The sequence below is a fragment of the Aotus nancymaae genome, unplaced genomic scaffold (assembly GCF_030222135.1).
Source record: "Aotus nancymaae isolate 86718 unplaced genomic scaffold, 86718_ANA_hifiasm-v0.15.2.pri h1tg000007l, whole genome shotgun sequence".
Taxonomy (NCBI): domain Eukaryota; kingdom Metazoa; phylum Chordata; class Mammalia; order Primates; family Aotidae; genus Aotus; species Aotus nancymaae.
In genome coordinates this window covers 55,061,971-55,076,489 of record NW_026988418.1, presented here as the reverse complement: position 1 = coordinate 55,076,489, position 14,519 = coordinate 55,061,971, and the positions used below count along the sequence as shown (strand labels likewise).

The 14,519-nt window shown below is 38.6% G+C and overlaps 1 protein-coding gene and 1 pseudogene across 1 annotated transcript in view; both read left to right on the top strand.

Annotated features, from left to right (window-relative positions):
* Positions 1 to 2,911: 2,911 nt before the first annotated feature.
* LOC135273469 (U6 spliceosomal RNA) lies at positions 2,912 to 3,012 on the top strand (annotated as a pseudogene).
* Positions 3,013 to 6,861: 3,849 nt separating this feature from the next.
* PDE4DIPP2 (PDE4DIP) overlaps positions 6,862 to 14,519 on the top strand; it is a 295,357-nt gene continuing 287,699 nt past the window's right edge. Inside the window, exon 1 of the mRNA XM_064372639.1 lies at positions 6,862 to 6,878. The gene's annotated coding sequence lies outside the window, so the exon portion shown is untranslated. The remainder of the gene's footprint in view (positions 6,879 to 14,519) is intronic.

Here is a 14,519-nt window from a genome sequence, read left to right as displayed (position 1 = left end):
GTTCCCCAATAGAGTCAAGTTCCACTTGTTCACAGTAACTTGCTAGATACATTAACTTCCGTACGACCCTTTTCTTGTTTCTTTACTCCCCTACAGATGTTACCTGGGATCATCTTCCCCAGTACACTAATTTTACTCTTATATTTTTAATTTTCCATCTCTTTTTGCTTTACTTTCTACTTTCCAAATCTACTAAGCTTTTTTTTTATATTTTTGCTATCATATTTAAATTTCTAACTTTTTTGTTCTCTAAATGTTCCTTTTAAAAAATAGCATTCTGTTCTTCTTTCAGAATTTTTTTCTCTTATTTCTCTGGAGATATTATTAATAATAATTTTTGTTTTTTTTTTCTTTCAGAGATGCTGTTGTTTCTGAATTATCTTTAGGGCATTTCTCTCCAGTGTGTCAGGGTTTCAGAAAAGGCTTTCCTAATATTCAAGCTGGCTGTCAGGGTTCCCTAAGTAAGGGAAGACAACATAAGCGATTTGTTTATAATCTCCTGTTTCTTCCCAGCATGCTGTTCTTTCACACAATAGTGCCTTGCCCCTTCTGTGTCTTGCTCTTCCACCAGAAAAACCTCCATTCTTGGACATCATGGGGAAGGGGCAATCCATCTAACAGCAAGAGGGAGAGGGGGCCTGGGGCTTCCATTGTTTCCTGAGCTGATTTTCAATTCAACCTACTGTTTTTAGCCACAACTTCACCGTTACTTCCAAAAGTACCTGGTGCCACCAATTGCTGAGCATTTGAGAGATTCTGAAATGTAAAGTGAGTTGCTTTAGCTTTCTCATCTGCAGGTTTTGGATTCAGCTTTTTTAGGTCTCTTGATTCAATTACCACTCATTCATCTATAGTCTAGCATTTATTTGTTTATTTATTTTATTGGAGATGCAGTCTCACTCTGTCACCCAGGCTGGAGTACAGTGGCATGATCTCAGCTCACTGCAACCTCCCCCTCCTAGTTCAAGTGATTCTCCTGCCTCAGTCTCCCACGTAGCTGGGACTACAGGCACTCGCCACCATGCCTGGCTAATTTTTGTATTTTTAGTAGAGGTAGGTTTTTACCATATTGGCCAGGCTGGTCTTGAACTCCTGACCTCAAATGATCTGCCTGCGTCGGCCTCCCAAAGTGCTAGAATTACAGGCATGAGCCATCATGCCTCGCCTAGTGTTCTAGCTTTTAAAATTATCTCACTCTTTTCCTTTTTATATTTTTTTGTCCTGGTAGGTTTATCCTTAAAAAATATTTACCAAAATTCTTACTTGCTTACACATAAAGAAACTCTGGAAACAAAACATGCATAAGACACTAGTAACAGTCCTTATTTCTGGACAGGGAGAAAGTGGGAACTGAGTTCATGGGAGACATAGATGAGGGAAACTTTTCAGGTTGTGCCTCTTTGTATTTTTCTGGTTTTAAATCCATGTGAATCTGTGTATCACTTGATCAAAACATTAAGTTTTGGTTGACATCTAGGAGGGAGTGGAGCATGTGTTTAATGTGCTGTCTTTAACCAGAAGTCTCAAGTATTGTTTTTCTAAATTAGCAGCTTCGATGTTGAAACCATGAGAAGCTACCCAGCCAAAAGCCTCCCAAACAAATCCAGAGCTGTAAGCAAAAATACAGACAAATTTGGCTTTGTGAAAATTAAAGATTTATGCAAAACAAAAACCAAAACTCAAATCAAATAAAAAAAGGTTAGACCAAAAACAAATTGGGAAAAAATGTTTGCAGCAAGTATGACAAAAGGCTACTTTACTTTAAAATATGGAATTTTGACCAGGTGTGGTGGCTCATACTTGTAATCCTAACACGTTAGAAGACTCAGGCAGGGCCGTGTGCTGTGGCTCACGCCTGTAATCCTAACACTTTGGGAGGCCCAGGCGGGTGGATCACTTGAGGTCAGGAGTTCAAGACCAGCCTGGCCAACATGATGAAACCCCGTCTCTATTGAAAATAAAAAACAATTTGCCAGGAATGGTGGCACATGCCTATAATCCCAGCTACTCAGGAACTGAGGCAGGAGAATTGCTTGAACCTGGGAGGTGGAGGTTGCAGTAAGCTGAGATTGCGCCACTGTGCTCCAGTCTGGGACACAAAGTGAGACTCCATTTCGAAAAAAAAGTTGGGGGTGGGGGCTGAGGCAGGAGGATGCCAGACCTCCAGGAGTCTGGGTGACAAAGCAAGAGGCTATTTTAAAAAAAAAAGATGGAGTTTTTACAAAGCAATTAAACACAGATGAAAATCCAGTAGAAAACAACAGGCACCAGGGCGTGGTGGCTTACGCCTCCCAGCACTTTGGGAGGCTGAGGCAGGCTGATCACCTCAGGTCAGGAGTTTGAGACCAGCCTGGCCAATATGGTAAAACCCCATCTCTACTAAAAATATAAAAGTTAGCCGGGGTTGGTGGTGCATGCCTGTAGTCCCAGCTACTCAGGAGGCTGAAGCAGGAGAATCACTTGAACCAGGGAGGTGAAGGTTGCAGGGAGCTGAGATAGCCCAATGCCCTCTGGCCTGGTGTCAGAGTGAGACTCTGTATTAAAAAAAACAAAAAACAAAAACAGGAAAAGGACATGAATACATTACATAAGTAAATAAATACAAATGGCTTTTAATATAGGAAAAGTGTTCAATCTCACTCATAAATTAAAGATTGAAAATCAGAACAATGAGAAAATCAGTTTTCACCTATCAGAATAGCAAAATTATAAACTCTGATAATATACATTGGTGAGGTAAAGATTTAGTGAGACTAAAATATTTTTAGTAGGATTAAAAATTGTTACTAAATTTGCAGTGCATTTTGGTGCTGTCAAAATTTTAAAGTTATATTTACCTTTTGACGCTGCAACTTCATTATCAGACGTGTTTCTATGAATCTGCTTGAACTGAACATGAAGACATATTTACTTGCTCGCTCTGGCTGCACATATGGTAAAATTGGAAGGATACAGAGAAGATTGTCATGGCCTCTGCACAAGGATGACATGAATGAAGCATTCCATATTTTTTTAAAAATACATATTTACACTGATATTCATTGCAGTATTATTTGTAGTCACCAAAACTGTAAGCAACCCAACCCTGCTTATAGTAAGTAACTGGCTACACAAATTACAGTGTATTCATTCAGAGGGATACTAAGCAGCCAATAAAAAGGCAGGCCAGGCACAGTCACTTACACCTGTAATCCCAGGACTTTGGGAGGTCGAGATGGGAGGATCAGTTGAGGCCAGGAGTTTGAGACCAGCCTGGGCAATATGGCAAGGCCTGACTCTACAAAAAATAAAAAATCAGCAGAGAGCGGTGGCACACACCTGTTGTCCCAGCTACTCGGGAGGCTGAAGCAGGAGGATCCCCTGAGCTCAGGAGTTAGAGGTTGTGGTGAGCTATAATCACACCACTGCACTTCAGCCTGGGAGACAGAGCAAGACCCTGTCTCTAAAAATAAAAAGAGCAAGACCCTGTCTCTAAAAATAAAAAGAATAAAAAGAATGAGGCAGCTTTATACTTACAGAATTATTTCTAATGTGTAGTGTTAAATTTACAAGAAAAGTATGGAAAAGTGTATATGGAGTGATTCTATTTGAGCCATTTTTAAGTAAATTTTCTTAAATACATAGATGTGCTTGTGTACATAAGAAACAAATCAGCATGACTACCTCTAGAGAAGAAAACTGGGAAAATGAGGGATCAACAAAGGGAAGGAGAGTTTTTTTCCCTTAAAAACATATGTGTGTGTATACATATATAATCTCCAAGTGCATGATTTTAAAAAATATTAGGTAGTTCACAGCTCTCCAGGAGGACTAGAAACCCAGGTCTAGGGGCTACATAGCCAGAAGCAACACCTAAAATTGTACTGCAGAACAATATCATGAAGTCATCAATGCCTCCACTGCACGGAAGTCACTGCTCAGTGAATGCCCCAAGCCTGGATGCTGGTCCCTGCTGCTAGAACTGCCAGGACCACCACCACGGTAGCATCTGGAAAAGGAATGTTCTTATTACAACTAATGCCATTGTCTGCTGCAGAACAGATTTGGCAGTCTTTGCTATTTGAGGTCACTAGTTCCTGAGTCAAACACCAATCCAGATCCTTATGCCTATGCATACCTGTAAGGGAAGCTGGAAGTAAGTATCTGACATTGTCAGCTTCTAGAGTAAAAGGTTGTTCTCTGTATATCCCATCAGGACCTATAATGTGATGAATGCTTCAAAATATAGAGCATTTAGATAACAGAGGTGGAGAGAGAGAGAGAGGAAAATAAAGAAGGAAGAAGGAGTTTCACATCAATTTTCACTTTGCTTGGGGGAAAGTATCCTGGCTGCCATATGACATACTCACTTTCCTGTGTCTTTTGCATGTACTGTTGTTAAGAATCACAGGACTTCAGAGTAGAAAATTCCCAATAGAGGATTTAATTCAAAAGCATTGTTTTCTAGTGGAGAAAACAAACTCAAGAAAAATTTGGGAAAACTCAAGTGCCCAGGATTACTCAATGAGAGTTTCTGATTATGTGATTAGGGTCTCCCAGTCCAGGGTCCAATCCTCCATAGAATGTTCAGGTATTATTAGGACTTCAGCCAAGGCTCTAATGCAGTATCAAGATGCAGATTTGCTTCTGGTAGGGCTTCTTCTTGAAGAAACTGGTGCTACTTATTACAAATATTATTAAACATTTGTATAGGACTTTAATTTTTTGAATTTTTATTTTTAAATAGTAAAATAGTTTATTTTAAAAAAACAAAAATATAGAAGGGTTTAATGTAAATGGTAAAATTTCTACCTTTATCTAGCTCACCTACTCCCTAGGAATAATCAGTGTTGAAAGTATGCTGAGTATCTTTCTTTTTCTATGTGTATGCACATATATTTGTATGTATTTATAGACATGCACATACCACATATATAACCTTTTATACGTTGCTTTCCCACTCTATATGCATCATGGATAACTGATACTTGAATGCCAGTAAGTTATTGCTAGGTTGGGAAGCACCACATGGAGACACAGTGCCCGAGGAGAGGATGTCACAGACCATGAAAGGCTTGGTGGTAAGGTGATATTTTTGGTCCAGTGAGCCTCATGGTGTTACTCGAAGAATAAATTGCCTGAGGAAGAAGACTACTAACTATAATCAGGGCTGCTTCAAAACATGAAGGAACCTCCAAAATAATCTCGTTCAACCTCATTTGTAAGTGGGGAACTGTTTTCCTTGGAATTGGGGTGATTAGGGACCTTGCCCAAGATTGCCCAACCAGGAGAGTGACAGAGTTGGGACTTCTTTCTTTCTCCAAGACCCTGGCTCGTTGCATTGTGTTTCATTGCTTTCTGCAACTTTCAGAGGAGAGGGAGGGAAATAGTTAATTTGAAAACACTCATATCCTCAGATTACATTTGATTTCTCAGAGTGTAGTGCTGGTGTTCCCTGCCTGACTTTGCGTCCATGAGTTCTTCCATGAAGTTTTACTTTTAGCTTTTCTATTGCCTATGATATGTCTTATTAATGATCTCCTTGGGGACTACGAATCTTGTACTTTTCAGTCTTTTTATGGCAATTTTCACTCTTCACTAACACAGCTTTATTGTTTGTCCAGGTCTTGGGAGAATATTGAATAAGACCTAATATTTTATCAGATGGATGACAAAAGGAGGGGATAAACAAGAAAGACAAGTTGACATAGATGCCAAATTCATTTAATCAGGGAAAAGTCATTTAGTGCTAGGTGATGATAAAGGGGTAGAATACTCATTAGAAAAAGACGCGTCTTCTGCCCGTAGGAGCTTACTTTCTAGAACAGTTACTTCTAGTCTCTTTTCTTCATACCACTCCATCAAAAAAACAAAAAAGAAAGAAAGAAAGAAAGAAAGAAAAGAAAACCAGAAAACCAGCATACATGCCTAATAATTGCATGTTTACTATAAATCATATATGTTCTACTGTGACATATTAATACTGGTAAAGCCTAACTTCCTTAATATTTTAGATTTAAAAATAAATGGAAGCAAGCATTCACATATGTTTTTCTCATACCTCTATGTACCATTTCGGGCACTTCACTTTGGAGTCCACTGTTCCAACAAGAGAATCAGATGAACACCCAAAATACTAGAACGCTTGAGAGTGTGAAGAGGGCTCTAATATCAGGGTAAGCAAAATATTCTTAGGGCATCAGGAAGCATTGCTGAGGATATTCAAGAACTTCTGACCTACTCCATAGGCACAGCATCCCTAGGCGTGGGCAAGGGATCAGTGCCAGGCTTGCTTCCCTTGGCTGGAATCTGCTCATGAAGACTGCACGTGAAGACCTACCCCACCCCAGAAGCATCTATTTCCTGACACCTTAAGCATGTGAGGGCTTAATAAATAACATGTCATGCCATGATGATAGGGACAGATCTGTTTGACCCGTAGCTCGGAGCCACCCTCAATTCTCTGAGCTCAATGGTGGAGTAGCAAGTACTGTGGGTATGGAGCTGGGAGGCAGAGCTAAATCCTAGCTATCTTACTAACCAATTGTATGACTCTAGTCCTTAAACTCTCTGAGCTTTAATTTTCCTATCTGTAAAATGTGAAAGATAAATGCCTTCCAGGACTATTTACAATTTCTAACTTTTGTTGTTTTTCAATGTGCATTACAGGTATCATCTTATGAAATCCTCATGACTAAACAATCAGGGGAACAATATTGTTCCCCTTTTGCAAATGTGGAAACTAAGTTTTAGAGTAGATAATCTGCTTGCAAGTTTACGCAGCTAGCATGTGCAGAGATGGGATTCTGAGGCTCGCTGGACTCTGAAGTCAATGTCATACTTGCTCTACTTGGCTGCTGACCATGAACACACTTCATGAACTCTGAAGTACAAACAAGGTACAGAGTGTAAGATTTAGTCATTGTCCTCAAGTCTAAATTCAAACTATGTTTAGCTATACAGTTTATGGGGCCTTTTTCTTTTTCTTTTTTTGAGACGGCTCTGTTGCCCAGGCTGGATGGAGTGCAGTGGCGCGATCTCGGCTCAGTGCAACCTCTGCCTCCCGGGTTCAAGTTAATTCTCTGCCTCAACCTCCTGAATAGCTGGGATTACGGATGGCCACCACCACGCCTGACTAATTTTTTTGTATTTTTGGTAGAGACGGGGTTTCATCATCTTGGCCAGGCTCATGATCCACCTGCCTCGGCCTCCCAAGGTGCTGGGATTACAGGCGTGAGCCACTGTGCCCAGCCTATCTGTAAAGTTTTAAAGTTCAATGAAATAGGATTTGGTTAGAATGAAAAGGTAGAGAAAGAGAATTTCAATTTTAGTTGCCTTATCTTTAGTCCCTTACAATATGTGATTATCTGGAAAGAGCACTCGGTTAGCAAGAAGAAAACCAGTTCTGTCCCATACTCGCTCTGAACTTAGGCAGTTCATTTAAGCTGTTTTTCATTCATCTATTAGAAGTCCTAATGAATGAGCTCTAAGGGGTCTTCTTGCCTGATAATCCTCAAACTCCATCCTCAAAACTTCCTGCAATCTGCAGTCTTCCTGCCCTCCATGGAGAGGGCAGGACAGAGGCATGTAGACAGGGAGGCGATCCTCAGGTCAGCTAGGGCTTACTCAAACAAGGTCCTGTGGGGCAACAGGGAGAGTGGATGCGGACTCAAGCCAGAGTCCTGGTGGGATGGGCCGGTAATTATAAGGAAACATTGCAGAGAAAGTTTCTGTTGTGGTTGTTCCCTTTGTTTACTTTAGGCAGTTCTGTCATTTTTTAACTGACCCTTCCCAGATGAGATCGTCAGTTTTCAGCTGGGTAAAGTCAGGCCCTTGAAACTGATGGGGTATTTGAATCCTCTATGGCTCAGTTGCTGGAGGGAGGCCAGGGCAGCTGAAACTCCCCCGCCCTTTCAGGGAAGTGAAGCCAGGGCTACAAACTTGCTGACAGTGGCTGGTGGCCTGTAAACCCAAACATCCCCCTCTCCTCCGCCTCGCCTCGCCTCGCCTCAGTGTAGCAATGTGAAAGAAAACAAAGCCATGAGCTTTCCAGAGCAGGGGAAGGCTCTGGCCAGATTCCTTTCCAGCTACTCCCCCCCGTACTTCGGCTCACAGCCACACAGTACAAGGTTGTAGTTACAGCTGAAAACTGCTGACGTCTACTTTCTGGTTGTTGTACAAATAATAATAATTAATAGAACACACACCAAAAAACACACTTTTCTTCATGGCTAAAGATTCACATAGTTGAGTCAAACCTAAATAAACATACTCACTTTGCTTTTCCTGTTTTCTTAAGTTTGAATAATAGTCATGTAGCTGTTTAAGAATCAGACAGAAGGAAAACTCATCTGCTTAGCACTTTTCCTAACTTGTCCAGTTTCTTTAGCCTTCTGAATACCAAAAAACAGTCTTTTATTCATAAGATTAGAAACTTCTGGCCAGCAGGTCTGAATAAGGCTGAGCTGACATGAGATGAAACCAGGTGGAATGGCCTGCCTTTTTGAATTATAGAATTTTAAGCATTGATGGGACTCAAAGTTACTAAATACTACCACTTCATTTTGCAGATGAAGAAACAGTCCCGAAAGGTTAGGATGTGCTTAATGTCACACAGCCTGTATCAGAGGGGAACCCAGAACCCAGGTCTCTTTACTCCTAGTCTGGCACTCCACACTCCTAGTCCTCTCTAAGCATGAAGATATATATATATATATATATACACACACACACTATGTGTTTGTGTGTGTGTGTGTGTGTGTATATCCATGCTTAGAGAGGACTTGTGTATTAAATATATACTTAATATATTACATATATTAAATAATATAAAATATATGTTATATATAATATAATATATGTTATATAATATATATAATACATATTCTTATATATGATATATATACTGATATATATACAGAGTATATATATACATCTTTTGTATATATACAGATGTGTATATATATACATCTGCATATATATATACAGAGTATATATATGTCTTTTATATATATACAGAGTATATATATATAGAGAGAGTATATATATATATAAATCTTCATGCTTAGAGAGGACTTGTGTATTAAAATTTTTTATAGACGTATATAATCCCTGTCTTTGAAACACCCAATTATTTTGCAGTTCTTATCCACTGGGTATAGATTCTTTAGGAAAAGAGAGGGAGTTAATGTTTATAGAACACCTATTATGTGCCAGGTTTTTCCCACATTTTCTGATTTAGTTTTCAGCATATGAGGGAGGTATTATTATACCTGTTCCGTAGATGATGAAACTGAGAGGTTAGGTACATTTGCTGAAGTTCATGTAACTAGGAAGTCATGGACTCAGGATTCGGATCCAGATCTCATCGGCAGCTCCCAGACTGTGCTGCACCACATTGTCACAGCCACTGTGAACATCACAGTGTACAGTTACATACGTCCCACCTTTCAAAATTATGACCTAATTTTTATTATCACTGCTTTTGTGGATGTATTCACTCATTTGGTAAGTATTTATTAAGCAGCTACACTGTGCGAGGAACAGTCAAGACACTGAGGGTACAGTAGTGAGCAAAATACATAAATCCTTGCTCTCATAGAGCACAGGTTACAGGAGGAGGAATAGACAGCAGCTCAAATAAATAAGTCAGATAAAATGATAAGTGTTGGAAGAATAAAGCAAGGAAGAATAGGATGTGCTAGAGGCTGAGGGATGGGAGGAAGACAGCGAATTTAAATAGGATGGCCAGGAAAACAAAGTATCATTGGCTACATTTGAACGAAGATCTGAAGGCAGTGAAGGAATAAACTAATGGCTATCTGGGATAAGAGACTCTGAGGCAGACAAAAGAGTGAAAAGTCACTGGGGCAGGAGGAGGCCTGGTATGCTCAAGAAACAGTTAGAAGGCCTATATGTTCAGAATGGAGTGTACAGGAGGAAAAATAGGGGATCAGGTGAGGTCACAGATGGAGGCCAGATGAGGTAGGTCCTGGGACTAATCAGACATTGCCTTTTATACTAAATGAAAGGGGAACCACGGAAACTTGAGTAGTGAATGACACATTTAGATTTTCTTTTTTAAATTTTAAATATATTTTTTGTTTCAATAACTTTTGGGGTATAAGTGGTGTTTGGTTACATGAATGAATTGTACAGTGGTGAAGTCTGATATTTTAGAACACCTGTCACCAAGTAGTATACATTGTATCCAATGTGCAGTTTTTTATCCCTCACCTTCCTCCCAATCTCCCCCCTTCTAAATCTCGAAGGTCCATTATACCACTTTGTAAACCTCTGTGTACCCATAGCTTAGCTCCCATTTGTAAGCGAGAACATATGGCATTTGGTTTTCCATTCCTGAGTTATTTCACTTAAAATAGTGACCTCCAGCCCCATCCAAGTTGTGTAAAAGACATTACTTCATTCTTCTTTTATGGCTGAGTAGTATTCCATGGCGTATATGTACATTTTCTTTATCTACTCATTGGTTGATGGGCCCTTGGGTTGGTTCTATACCTTTGCAATTGTCAGTTGTGCTGCCCTAAACATATGTGTGCAGGTGTCTTTTTGATATAATGACTTATTTTCCTTTGGATACTCAACAGTGGGATCGCGACTTTAGTTCTTTGAGAAATCTTCATACTGTTTTCCACAGATGTTGTATTAATTTACATTCCCACTAGTAGTGTATCAGTGTTCCCTTTTCACCGCATCCATGACAACGTCTATTGCTTTTTGGATTTTTAATAATGGCCATTCTAGTTCATGTAAAGTGGCATCTCATTGTGGTTTTGATTTGCATTTCCCTGATGATCAGTGATGTTGAGCTTTTTTTCGTGTTTGTTGGCCATTTGTATATCTTCTTTTGAGAAGCATCTATTCAAGTAATTTGCCCACTTTTTAGTGGAATTATTTGGTTTGTTTCTTACTGTTTTTTTTTTTAACTCCTTGTGGATCCTGGACATTAGTCCTTTGTTGGATGTGTAGTTTGCAAATATCTTCTCCCATTCTGTGAGTTTTCTATTTACTGTGATGATTATATATTTTGCTGCACAAAAGCCTTTTAGTTTAATCAGGTTCCATTTATTTATTTTAATTTCTGTTGCATTTGCTTTTGTGGTCTTAGTCATATACATATATATGTATATATATGTATGGGTATATATATATGTGTGTGTGTGTGTGTGTGTGTGTGTGTGTATATATATATATATATATATATATATATATATTTTTTTTTACCCAGGCCAATGTGAAGAAGAATTTTTCCTGTGGTTTATTCTAGAATTTTTATGGTTTCAGGTATTAGATTTAAGTCTTTATTTCATCTTAAGTTGATTTTTATATGTGGTGAGAGAGATGGATCCAGTTTCATTCTTCTATCCAGTGGCTATCCAGTTTCCAGAACCATTTATTGAATAGGGTGCCCTTTCCCTGACTTACGTTTTTGCATGCTTTGTTGAAGATCAGTTGGTTCTAAGTATCTGGCTTTATTTCCAGGGTCTCTATTCTGTTCCACTGGTCTATGTATCTACTTTTATATCAGTACCATGCTGTTTTGGTTACTATAGACTTGTAGTATAATTTGAAGTCAAGGAATGTGATGCCTCCAGATTTGTTCTTTTGGCTTAGGATTGCTTTGGCTATTTAGGCTCTTTTTTGATTCCATATGAATTTTACATTTAAATTTTTAAAGGATTGTTAAGAGTGCTGTATTGAGAGTAGACTAGGAGGTAGGGAACAAGGGTGAAAGCAGAAATGCCAGTCAGGAGGCTATTGCAATAATTCAGGTAAGGGATAATGGTGACTTAAACTGGAGTAATACGGAATGCAGTGAAAACTGATGCAATTCAGAGTATATTTTGACAGTGAAGCTAGTATGACAATCTGCCATCTTTACATGCCATGATGTCATAAAACATGCTTCTATTTTGGTGATTTATGCCGTTCCTGCTTGCACTATTATAGATAATATTTTCACTAACGTTCCCATTCACACTTTTTGCATGTCTTATTTCCTTACATAAATTCCCAGGAGTTGGATTACTGAGTTGAAGATGTGATCATCCTTATGACTCTTGCTACAAGTTGTCATATTACTTAGTAAGTTCCACCCGTAATACCTTAGGGATCTTTAATTTGAAATGCTCCAGAATTCCTGCCTCCCAGCATCTCTAACCCTCTCTCCTATGATGGTTTTTTTTTTTTTTTTTTTTTTTTTTTTTTTTTGGTTTCCCTCCTCTCTCTCTTTCTGTGGAGCTTATAAAAGGGAAGGGTAACAAAGATGGACAAAAGTTATGGCTGGCACAGACAGCGGTAAGAAAAGACAGAAAAGAATTTCTTCATTTTTTTTTTTTCCTTACAGCCCTGAGAAAGGCCCAGCTGCTTCCCTTAGTTGGATAAAAATCTTCTTCTGTAAGAATCAGCAAGCTAACAACACTGCTTACTTAGAGACCTTTTTGTCTTCTGGGGAGATCAATGCACTTTACAATTTCAATTATCTTTCATAATATCCCCCGGTGTCAGAACAAACTGCCTCCTCTGAACAAACATTCCTCTCACCAGGGTGGGAAGTTTACCAAACTTTTTGGTTCCATTATTCCCCTCCTCCATCAGGCTGGTCCCCCTTTCAAATGACCCATCCCCCATCTCCACAACTCAAAAGTGTACCTGCTCAGTCCTCCTTATCTAATTTCATCCTAGGTGGGAAAGAAAATGTTTTAATTGTTTCTTAGAAATGAGGATCTTTTAACAATTTTAGAATCAACTTGTCAACTTCTGCTACTCCTAAAATGTATATGGGAATGCATGAGACTCATAAAACACAAAACAATGAAGAACAAAGTTGGTGGATTCACACTTCCCAATTTCAAAATTTAGCACAAAACTACAGTAATCAAGACAGTGTGTTACTGGCATAAGGACAAACATACAGATCAATGGAACAGAATTGAGAATCACAAATAAACTCTAACAGTTACAATCAATTGATTTTCAACAAAAGAGCCAAGACAATTCAATGGAGGAAAAAAAGTCTTTTCAACAAATGATGCTGGGAAAACTGGATCTCCACATGCAAAAGAATTAATTTGGACCCCTAAGATCGTACACAATAATTAATTCCAAGTTAATCATAAGCCTAAATGTAGAAGCTAAAGGTATAAAACTTTAGAAGAAAACTAACTCCTTTGACTTGTGTTAAGTGGTAAATCTTTGTGAACTTGAGTTAGGCAGTAATTTCCTAGATGCAACATCAAGAACACAAATAATAAAAGAGAAAAAAACACTTGATAAGTTAAACTTAATCCAAATAAAAAACTTTATGCTTCAAAGGACACCCACAAGTGGAAGAACACCCCACAGAATAGGAGAACATATTTGCAAATTGTATATCTGTTAAGGGTCTAGAATATAAAAACACAGATCAATAAAAAATGACAAATGATCTAATTTAGAAATGGACAAAGGATTACAAGATTTTTTCAAGAGAAAATATACAAATAAGCACATGAAAAGATAAATAAAAAACACAATGAGATATCACTTCTCACCCAGTAGAGTGTCTATAATAACATAGGCAGAAAATAATAATTGTTGGTAAGGATGTGGGGAAATTGGAAAGCTCATACACTGCTAGTGGCTCGGAAAATGGTGCAGCCACTTTGGAAAAGTTAGACAGTCCCTCTAAAGGCTAAAAATAGAGTTACCATATGTCCCAGCAATTCTTTTATCTTGGGAATCTACCCAAAAGCAATGAAAACGTATTTCCATACAAAAACTTGTGCAAAAATGTTCACAGAAACTTTGTTCATAGTAGCCAAAAAGTGGAAACAACTCACATGTCATCAACTGATGAACAGATAAACAAACTGTGATGTATCCATGTAATGAAATGTTATTTGGCAATACATAGGAATGAAGTACAGATCAATGCTACAATATAGATGAACCTCAAAAACATTATGCTAAGTGAAGGAAGCCAGTCACGAAAGACCACATATTGTATGATCCCATTTATATAAAATACCCAGAATGGGCAAATCCGTAGAAACAGAAAGCAGATTAGTGTTTGCCTAGGACTAGGGGAAATGGAGGGGTGGGGCATGGGGGATGAAATTGATGAGGGACTGCCAATGAATACAAGGTTTCTTTTGGAGGTGATGAAAATATTCTAAAATTAATTATGGTGATGGGTGCACAGCTAAATAAATATACTAAAAACCACTGAATTGTACACTTTAAATGCAAATTTTATAGGATACAAATTACATCTCAATAAAGCTGTTTTTAAAAAGTGGCTTCTTGTTTACTCTTGAAAAAAGACACCTGATTGGTTCAGTGCTCTCAAAAATGTGTTCATGTAACGCATGAAGGAGCATGCTAGAGATCGGCCTAAGGAGTTGCCAGCAATAAAATCTAGAGGTAGAGAAGGCCTGGGGAAGAGGAGGAAGGCATAAGGGACGGAGAAAGGAAATAAGGAATAGGTGAAGGGATGCACCCAGAAATGAAGGCACAATCATCTCATGTTGGAAAACCAA